Source organism: Rattus norvegicus, chromosome Y (assembly GCF_036323735.1).
Source record: "Rattus norvegicus strain BN/NHsdMcwi chromosome Y, GRCr8, whole genome shotgun sequence".
NCBI lineage: Eukaryota > Metazoa > Chordata > Mammalia > Rodentia > Muridae > Rattus > Rattus norvegicus.
The window spans coordinates 18,632,288-18,642,658 of record NC_086040.1 but is presented as its reverse complement, the minus strand read 5'-3'; positions in this window follow the sequence as shown (position 1 = coordinate 18,642,658).

Genomic DNA, 10,371 nt, shown 5'->3' with positions numbered 1-10,371 from the left:
AGAAAAGAAATTGAAGAAGACCTCAGAAGATGGAAAGATCTCCCATGCTCATGGATTGGCAGGATTAATATAGTAAAAATGGCCATTTTACCAAAAGCAATCTACAGATTCAATGCAATCCCCATCAAAATACCAATCCAATTCTTCAAGGAGTTAGACAGAACAATTTGCAAATTCACCTGGAATAACAAAAAACCCAGGATAGCTAAACCTATCCTCAACAATAAAAGGACTTCAGGGGGAATCACTATCCCTGAACTCAAGCAGTATTACAGAGCAATAGTGATAAAAACTTCATGGTATTGGTACCATAGCATTTTCAGCAAATGGTGCTGGTTCAACTGGAGGGCAACATGTTGAAGAATGCAGATTGATCCATGCTTATCACCCTGTAAAAAGCTTAAGTCCAAGTGGATCAAGGACCTCCACATCAAACCAGACACACTCAAACTAATAGAAGAAAAACTAGGGAAGCATCTGGAACATATAGGCACTGGAAAAAATTTCCTGAACAAAACACCAAGGGCTTATGCTCTAAGATCAAGAATCGACAAATGGGATCTCATAAAACTGCAAAGCTTCTGTAAGGCAAAGGACACTGTGTTTAGGACAAAACGGCAACCAACAGATTGGGAAAAGATCTTTACCAATCCTACAACAGATAGAGGCCTTATATCCAAAATATATAAAGAACTCAAGAAGTTAGACCGCAGGGAAACAAATAACCCTATTAAAAATGGAGTTCAGAGCTAAACAAAGAATTCACAGCTGAGGAATGCCGAATGGCTGAGAAACACCTAAAGAAATGTTCAAAATCTTTAGTCATAAGGGAAATGCAAATCAAAACCACCCTGAGATTTCACCTCACACCAGTGAGAATGGCTAATTCAAAAACTCAGGTGACAGCAGATGCTGGCGAGGATGTGGAGAAAGAGGAACACTCCTCCATTGTTGGTGGGATTGCAGACTGGTAAAACCATTCTGGAAATCAGTCTGGAGGTTCCTCAGAAAATTGGACATTGAACTGCCTGAGGATCCAGCTATACCTCTCTTGGGCATATACCCAAAAGATGCCTCAACATATAAAAGAGACACGTGCTCCACTCTGTTCATCGCAGCCTTATTTATAATAGCCAGAAGCTGGAAAGAACCCAGATGCCCTTCAACAGAGGAATGGATACAGAAAATGTGGTACATCTACACAATGGAATATTACTCAGCTATCAAAAACAACGAGTTTATGAAATTCGTAGGTAAATGTTTGGAACTGGAAAATATCATCCTGAGTGAGCTAACCCAATCACAGAAAGACATATATGGTATGCACTCATTGATAAGTGGCTATTAGCCCAAATGCTTGAATTACCCTAGATCCCTAGAACAAACGAAACTCAAGACGGATGATCAAAATGTGAATGCTTCACTCCTTCTTTAAATGAGGAAAAAGAATACCCTTGGCAGGGAAGGGAGAGGCAAAAATTAAAACAGAGACTGAAGGAACACCCATTCAGAGCCTGCCCCACATGTGGCCCATACATATATAGCCACTCAATTAGACAAGATGGATGAAGCAAAGAAGTGCAGACCGACAGGAGCCGGATGTAGATCGCTCCTGAGAGACACAGCCAGAATACAGCAAATACAGAGGCGAATGCCAGCAGCAAACCACTGAACTGAGAATAGGTCCCCTGTTGAAGGAATCAGAGAAAGAACTGGAAGAGCTTGAAGGGGCTCGAGACCCCAAAAGTACAACAATGCCAAGCAACCAGAGCTTCCAGGGACTAACCCACAACCTAAAGACTATACATGGACTGACCCTGGACTCTGACACCATAGGTAGCAATGAATATCCTAGTAAGAGCACCAGTGGAAGGGGAAGCCCTGGGTCCTGCAAAGACTGAACCCCCAGTGAACTAGTCTATGGGGGGAGGGCGGCAATGGGGGGAGGGTTGGGAGGGGAACACCCATAAGGAAGGGGAGGGGGGATGGAGATGTTTGCCCAGAAACCGGGAAAGGGAATAACACTCGAAATGTATATAAGAAATACTCATGTTAATTAAAAAAAAAAAAAAGAAACAAAGAGCATCTGAAAGGCTTGGGGGATTCAAGAAAGAAAGACCAGTTTGGGAAACACTTTGAAATGTAAACAAATACATAGATTATTTTACACTTCTAATGTTTATAATATAAGATATCTATGTTTCCAACAGAGATGTTCACATCTCTCTCCTTAATGATTATACAGTCATTATTTGTAACATAGGTTTACTGAAAGTTGAAATCCATAATTGTTGTGACTTCCTTATTGTTTGAATTTCACTTAGATAAACCCATTCAATATTTTATCTTCTGCCCTTGTAACTATAGTAAATATTTAGATACTTGATAAAAAATTAAAAAAAAATATTTTGTCTTTCTACTCCATTAGGTTTCCATTCAATGCCTCAAATGTCTCTCAATTTTAGCTATATATTCCATTCTCTTCATTGTTGCTCATTTCCCTGTCTCTTCACATTTGATATTCCTGTTCCTGACTGTGTCCTTCAACAACACATAAGTACACTTGCACTTCTAAAAATATGGACAGTCTTGTTAATACTAGACTCTTCCACAACTGATCATAGAGATACACAGCTTAGAGAACGAACGTTCAGATTAAAGTGAATATGTAACTCATTTTTCCTTTTTGATCTAGATTAACTCATCTATGATGGCATTCAAATGATGAATTCTGAACTCCTTTCATTGATATTGGGTTTAAATTATTCGTGTAATATATACTTCCTACCTTGGATAAATCCAGCATACCACACACCGCACAGAGCAAGTCAAATAATTGTAGGATATGGGCATGTGTGTGTCTAGGTCATTCCATAGTATGTCGTGCTACAGGTTTGAGAAGCAAATCTGTTCAGAGATAGCATGAACTCCTTTGTTTTGCATGTCTCTTTAACATAACAAATCACTTCAAATTGCAGCAATTATTTATACCACTGGGATACAGATTTAATTAATTATATCTACCATTAATCTCTCCATAGGGATTAAGAGCTGATTGATAAATAATTTTTGGAGTCTTTAGATTACAATTTTGCCCCAAAACTAATTAAGTATTTACTGTTATATAATTCAAACCTAACAGGTATTTTGGAAATTTGAGTTTCAGGGTCAGACCTCGTCAGCTACACGTACTCCATCCATTGTTGGCAACTTCCAGCTATGCTTCAGAATGTCATGTTTGCTGTGACTACCTAGTTGTACAGTCACGTGATACACAAGTGAGTTCTCATATAGTTTTCTCAACATTCTATTGATCTTATCAGAATCTATAAAGTGAAGAATCAATCTCTTAGTGTTGAATATAGGTTGCCGAACTGCCTCGGGATAATTTTTGAGTAGCATCTTGTACATATGCCTGTGCTATTTAGGTGGTTTCTCCTTGTCTATTAACACTCCACATAGCTCCACAGCATTAAATTATCGTAAATTTCCAAGCCAAGTGTTTACTTGTCCTAGATTAGAATCGTGTGGGAGTTTCTAGATCAATCTGTGTAATCCTAAGGGATTCTTCTTGATATATTATCATCTACAGATGGTGTAGTATCTACAACATTTGATACACAGCCTTTGATACACCTTCCTTAACCTGTGTAAAATAAAATTATTTTCAGCAGAGGGATCCTGTAATATTTAGGCTACTACACGAATCCCTTAGCTAAAAAATGTCTATGCATGCTTATTCATTCCCAAAAGATCCATGGGGAGACCCACCGGAAAAAAAAAATGTCAATTACTACTCAGATGCCTACGATGTATACAGTCTGAGGAAGAATACTTCAGTTCAGGAGTGGAACTGAAGAATATTCAGCCATTTTCAAAATGAAAAAAAAACAAACAAACCAGTTACTTAGATAAGGATTGAGAGAATGCTTTCATCTATGTAGAACATTAATTTTAGCCTCAAATACAAATGTGTCATGTGCATTATTTTCTTTCTTTTTTTTTTTTTTTTTTTTATTAACTTGAGTATTTCTTATATACATTTCGAGTGTTATTCCCTTTCCCGGTTTCCGGGCAAACATCCCCCTCCCCCCTCCCCTTCCTTATGGGTGTTCCCCTCCCAACCCTCCCACCATTGCCGCCCTCCCCCCATAGACTAGTTCACTGGGGGTTCAGTCTTTGCAGGACCCAGGGCTTCCCCTTCCACTGGTGCTCTTACTAGGATATTCATTGCTACCTATGGGGTCAGAGTCCAGGGTCAGTCCATGTATAGTCTTTAGGTAGTGGCTTAGTCCCTGGAAGCTCTGGTTGCTTGGCATTGTTGTACTTTTGGGGTCTCGAGCCCCTTCAAGCTCTTCCAGTTCTTTCTCTGATTCCTTCAATAGGGGACCTATTCTCAGTTCAGTGGTTTGCTGCTGGCATTCGCCTCTGTATTTGCTGTATTCTGGCTGTGTCTCTCAGGAGCGATCTACATCCGGCTCCTGTCGGTCTGCACTTCTTTGCTTCATCCATCTTGTCTAATTGGGTGGCTGTATATGTATGGGCCAAATGTGGGACAGGCTCTGAATGGGTGTTCCTTCAGTCTCTGTTTTAATCTTTGCCTCTCCCTTCCCTGCGAAGGGTATTCTTTTTCCTCATTTAAAGAAGGAGTGAAGCATTCACATTTTGATCATCCGTCTTGAGTTTCGTTTGTTCTAGGGATCTAGGGTAATTCAAGCATTTGGGCTAATAGCCACTTATCAATGAGTGCATACCATGTATGTCTTTCTGTGATTGGGTTAGTTCACTCAGGATGATATTTTCCAGTTCCAACCATTTGCCTACGAATTTCATAAACTCGTTGTTTTTGATAGCTGAGTAGTATTCCATTGTGTAGATGTACCACATTTTCTGTATCCATTCATCTGTTGAAGGGCATCTGGGTTCTTTCCATTTTCTGGCTATTATAAATAAGGCTGCGATGAACATAGTGGAGCACGTGTCTCTTTTATATGTTGAGGCATCTTTTGGGTATATGCCCAAGAGAGGTATAGCTGGATCCTCAGGCAGTTCAATGTCCAATTTTCTGAGGAACTTCCAGACTGATTTCCAGAATGGTTTTACCAGTCTGCAATCCCACCAACAATGGAGGAGTGTTCCTCTTTCTCCACAACCTCGCCAGCATCTGCTGTCACCTGAGTTTTTGATCTTAGCCAATCGCACTGGTGTGAGGTGAAATCTCAGGGTTGTTTTGATTTGCATTTCCCTTATGACTAAAGATGTTGAACATTTCTTTAGGTGTTTCTCAGCCATTCGGCATTCCTCAGCTATGAATTCTTTGTTTAGCTCTGAACCCCATTTTTTAATAGGGTTATTTGTTTCCCTGCGGTCTAACTTCTTGAGTTCTTTGTATATTTTGGATATAAGGCCTCTATCTGTTGTAGGGTTGGTAAAGATCTTTTCCCAATCTGTTGGTTGCCGTTTTGTCCTAACCACAGTGTCCTTTGCCTTACAGAAGCTTTGCAGTTTTATGAGATCCCATTTGTCAATTCTTGATCTTAGAGCATAAGCCATTGGTGTTTTGTTCAGGAAATTTTTTCCAGTGCCCATGTGTTCCAGATGCTTCCCTAGTTTTTCTTCTATTAGTTTGAGTGTGTCTGGTTTGATGTGGAGGTCCTTGATCCACTTCGACTTAAGCTTTGTACAGGGTGATAAGCATGGATCGATCTGCATTCTTCTACATGTTGCCCTCCAGTTGAACCAGCACCATTTGCTGAAAATGCTATCTTTTTTCCATTGGATGGTTTTGGCTCCTTTGTCAAAAATCAAGTGACCATAGGTGTGTGGGTTCATTTCTGGGTCTTCAATTCTATTCCATTGGTCTATCTGTCTGTCTCTGTACCAATACCATGCAGTTTTTATCACTATTGCTCTGTAATACTGCTTGAGTTCAGGGATAGTGATTCCCCCTGAAGTCCTTTTATTGTTGAGGATAGCTTTAGCTATCCTGGGTTTTTTGTTATTCCAGATGAATTTGCAAATTGTTCTGTCTAACTCTTTGAAGAATTGGATTGGTATTTTGATGGGGATTGCATTGAATCTGTAGAGTGCTTTTGGTAAAATGGCCATTTTTACTATATTAATCCTGCCAATCCATGAGCATGGGAGATCTTTCCATCTTCTGAGGTCTTCTTCAATTTCTTTCTTCAGTGTCTTGAAGTTCTTATTGTACAGATCTTTTACTTGCTTGGTTAAAGTCACACCGAGGTACTTTATATTATTTGGGTCTATTATGAAGGGTGTCGTTTCCCTAATTTCTTTCTCGGCTTGTTTCTCTTTTGTATAGAGGAAGGCAACTGATTTATTTGAGTTAATTTTATACCCAGCCACATTGCTGAAGTTGTTTATCAGCTTTAGTAGTTCTCTGGTGGAACTTTTGGGATCACTTAAATATACTATCATATCATCTGCAAATAGTGATATTTTGACCTCTTCTTTTCCGATCTGTATCCCTTTGATCTCCTTTTGTTGTCTGATTGCTCTGGCTAGAACTTCAAGAACTATATTGAATAAGTAGGGAGAGAGTGGGCAGCCTTGTCTAGTCCCTGATTTTAGTGGGATTGCTTCAAGTTTCTCTCCATTTAGTTTAATGTTAGCAACTGGTTTGCTGTATATGGCTTTTACTATGTTTAGGTATGGGCCTTGAATTCCTATTCTTTCCAGGACTTTTATCATGAAGGGGTGTTGAATTTTGTCAAATGCTTTCTCAGCGTCTAATGAAATGATCATGTGGTTCTGTTCTTTCAGTTTGTTTATATAATGGATCACGTTGATGGTTTTCCGTATATTAAACCATCCCTGCATGCCTGGGATGAAGCCTACTTGATCATGGTGGATGATTGTTTTGATGTGCTCTTGAATTCGGTTTGCCAGAATTTTATTGAGTATTTTTGCGTCGATATTCATAAGGGAAATTGGTCTGAAGTTCTCTTTCTTTGTTGTGTCTTTGTGTGGTTTAGGTATAAGAGTAATTGTAGATTCGTAGAAGGAATTCGGTAGGGCTCCATCTGTTTCAATTTTGTGGAATAGTTTGGATAATATTGGTATGAGGTCTTCTATGAAGGTTTGATAGAATTCTGCACTAAACCCATCTGGACCTGGGCTCTTTTTGGTTGGGAGACCTTTAATGACTGCTTCTATTTCCTTAGGAGTTATGGGGTTGTTTAACTGGTTTATCTGTTCCTGATTTAACTTTGATACCTGATATCTGTCTAGGAAATTGTCCATTTCCTGAAGATTTTCAAATTTTGTTGAATATAGGTTTTTATAGTAAGATCTGATGATTTTTTGAATTTCCTCTGAATCTGTAGTTATGTCTCCCTTTTCATTTCTGATTTTGTTAATTTGGACGCACTCTCTGTGTCCTCTCGTTAGTCTGGCTAAGGGTTTATCTATCTTGTTGATTTTCTCAAAGAACCAACTTTTGGTCCTGTTGATTCTTTCTATGGTCCTTTTTGTTTCTACTTGGTTGATTTCAGCTCTGAGTTTGATTATTTCCTGCCTTCTACTCCTCCTGGGTGTATTTGCTTCTTTTTGTTCTAGAGCTTTTAGGTGTGCTGTCAAGCTGCTGACATATGCTCTTTCCTGTTTCTTTCTGCAGGCACTCAGCGCTATGAGTTTTCCTCTTAGCACAGCTTTCATTGTGTCCCATAAGTTTGAGTATGTTGTATCTTCATTTTCATTAAATTCTAAAAAGTTTTTAATTTCTTTCTTTATTTCTTCCTTGACCAGGTTATCATTGAGTAGAGCATTGTTCAATTTCCACGTATATGTGGGCATTCTTCCCTTATTGTTATTGAAGACCAGTTTTAGGCCGTGGTGGTCCGATAGCACGCATGGGATTATTTCTATCTTTCTGTACCTGTTGAGGCCCGTTTTTTGACCAATTATATGGTCAATTTTGGAGAAAGTACCATGAGGAGCTGAGAAGAAGGTATATCCTTTTGCTTTAGGATAGAATGTTCTATAAATATCCGTTAAGTCCATTTGGCTCATGACTTCTCTTAGTCTGTCGACATCACTGTTTAATTTCTGTTTCCATGATCTGTCCATTGATGAGAGTGGGGTGTTGAAATCTCCCACTATTATTGTGTGAGGTGCAATGTGTGTTTTGAGCTTTAGTAAGGTTTCTTTTACGTATGTAGGTGCCCTTGTATTTGGGGCATAGATATTTAGGATTGAGAGTTCATCTTGGTGGATTTTTCCTTTGATGAATATGAAGTGTCCTTCCTTATCTTTTTTGATGACTTTTAGTTGGAAATTGATTTTATTTGATATTAGAATGGCTACTCCAGCTTGCTTCTTCTGACCATTTGCTTGGAAAGTTGTTTTCCAGCCTTTCACTCTGAGGTAGTGTCTGTCTTTGTCTCTGAGGTGTGTTTCCTGTAGGCAGCAGAATGCAGGGTCCTCGTTGCGTATCCAGTTTGTTAATCTATGTCTTTTTATTGGGGAGTTGAGGCCATTGATATTGAGAGATATTAAGGAATAGTGATTATTGTTTCCCTTTATATTCATATTTGGATGTGAGGTTATGTTTGTGTGCTTTCATTCTCTTTGTTTTGTTGCAAGACGATTAGTTTCTTGCTTCTTCTAGGGTATAGCTTGCCTCCTTATGTTGGGCTTTACCATTTATTATCCTTTGTAGTGCTGGATTTGTAGAAAGATATTGTGTAAATTTGGTTTTGTCATGGAATATCTTGTTTTCTCCATCAATGTTAATTGAGAGTTTTGCTGGATACAGTAACCTGGGCTGGCATTTGTGTTCTCTTAGGGTCTGTATGACATCAGTCCAGGATCTTCTGGCCTTCATAGTTTCTGGCGAGAAGTCTGGTGTGATTCTGATAGGTCTCCCTTTATATGTTCCTTGACCTTTTTCCCTTACTGCTTTTAATATTCTTTCTTTATTTTGTGCGTTTGGTGTTTTGACAATTATGTGACGGGAGGTGTTTCTTTTCTGGTCCAATCTATTTGGAGTTCTGTAGGCTTCTTGTATGCCTATGGGTATCTCTTTTTTTAGGTTAGGGAAGTTTTCTTCTATGATTTTGTTGAAGATATTTACTGGTCCTTTGAGCTGGGAGTCTTCACTCTCTTCTATACCTATTATCCTTAGGTTTGATCTTCTCATTGAGTCCTGGATTTCCTGTATGTTTTGGACCAGTAGCTTTTTCCGCTTTACATTATCTTTGACAGTTGAGTCAATGATTTCTATGGAATCTTCTGCTCCTGAGATTCTCTCTTCCATCTCTTGTATTCTGTTGGTGAAACTTGTATCTACAGCTCCTTGTCTCTTCTTTTGGTTTTCTATATCCAGGGTTGTTTCCATGTGTTCTTTCTTGATTGCTTCTATTTCCGTATTTAATTCCTTCATCTGTTTGATTGTGTTTTCCTGGAATTCTTTCAGGGATTTTTGCCATTCCTCTCTGTAGGCCTCTACTTGTTTATTAATGATTTCCTGTGTTTCCCTAAATGTGTTCATGTCTTTCTTGAAGTCCTCCAGCATCATGATCAAATATGATTTTGAAACTAGATCTTGTTTTTCTGGTGTGTTTGGATATTCCATGTTTGTTTTGGCGGGAGAATTGGGCTCCGATGATGGCATGCAGTCTTGGTTTCTGTTGCTTGGGTTCCTGCGCTTGCCTCTCGCCATCAGATTATCTCTAGTGTTACTTTGTTCTGCTATTTCTGACAGTGGCTAAACTGACCTATAAGCCTGTGTGTCAGGAGTGCTGTAGACCTGTTTTCCTCTCTTTCAGTCAGTTATGGGGACAGTGTGTTCTGCTTTCCGGCGTGTAGTTTTTCCTCTCTACAGGTCTTCAGCTGTTCCTGTGGGCCTGTGTCTTGAGTTCACCAGGCAGCTTTCTTGCAGCAGAAAATTTGGTCTTACCTGTGGTCCCAAGGCTCAGGTTCGCTCGTGGGGTGCTGCCCAGGGGCTCTCTGCAGCGGCAGCAACCAGGAAGACCTGTGCCGCCCCTTCCGGGAGCTTCAGTGCACCAGGGTTCCAGATGGTCTTTGGCTTTTTCCTCTGGCGTCCGAGATGTGTGTGCAGGGAGCAGTCTCTTCTGGTTTCCCAGGCTTGTCTGCCTCTCTGAAGGTTTAGCTCTCCCTCCCACGGGATTTGGGTGCAGAGAACTGTTTATCCGGTCTGTTTCTTTCAGGTTCCGGCGGTGTCTCAGGCGCAGAAGTCCTGCCGCTCCTGGGCCCTCCCCCACGGGAGCCCAGAGGCCTTATACAGTTTCCTCTTGGGCCAGGGATGTGGGCAGGGGTGAGCAGGGTTGGTGGTCTCTTCCGCTCTGCAGCCTCAGGAGTGCCCACCTGACCAGGCGGTTGGGTCTC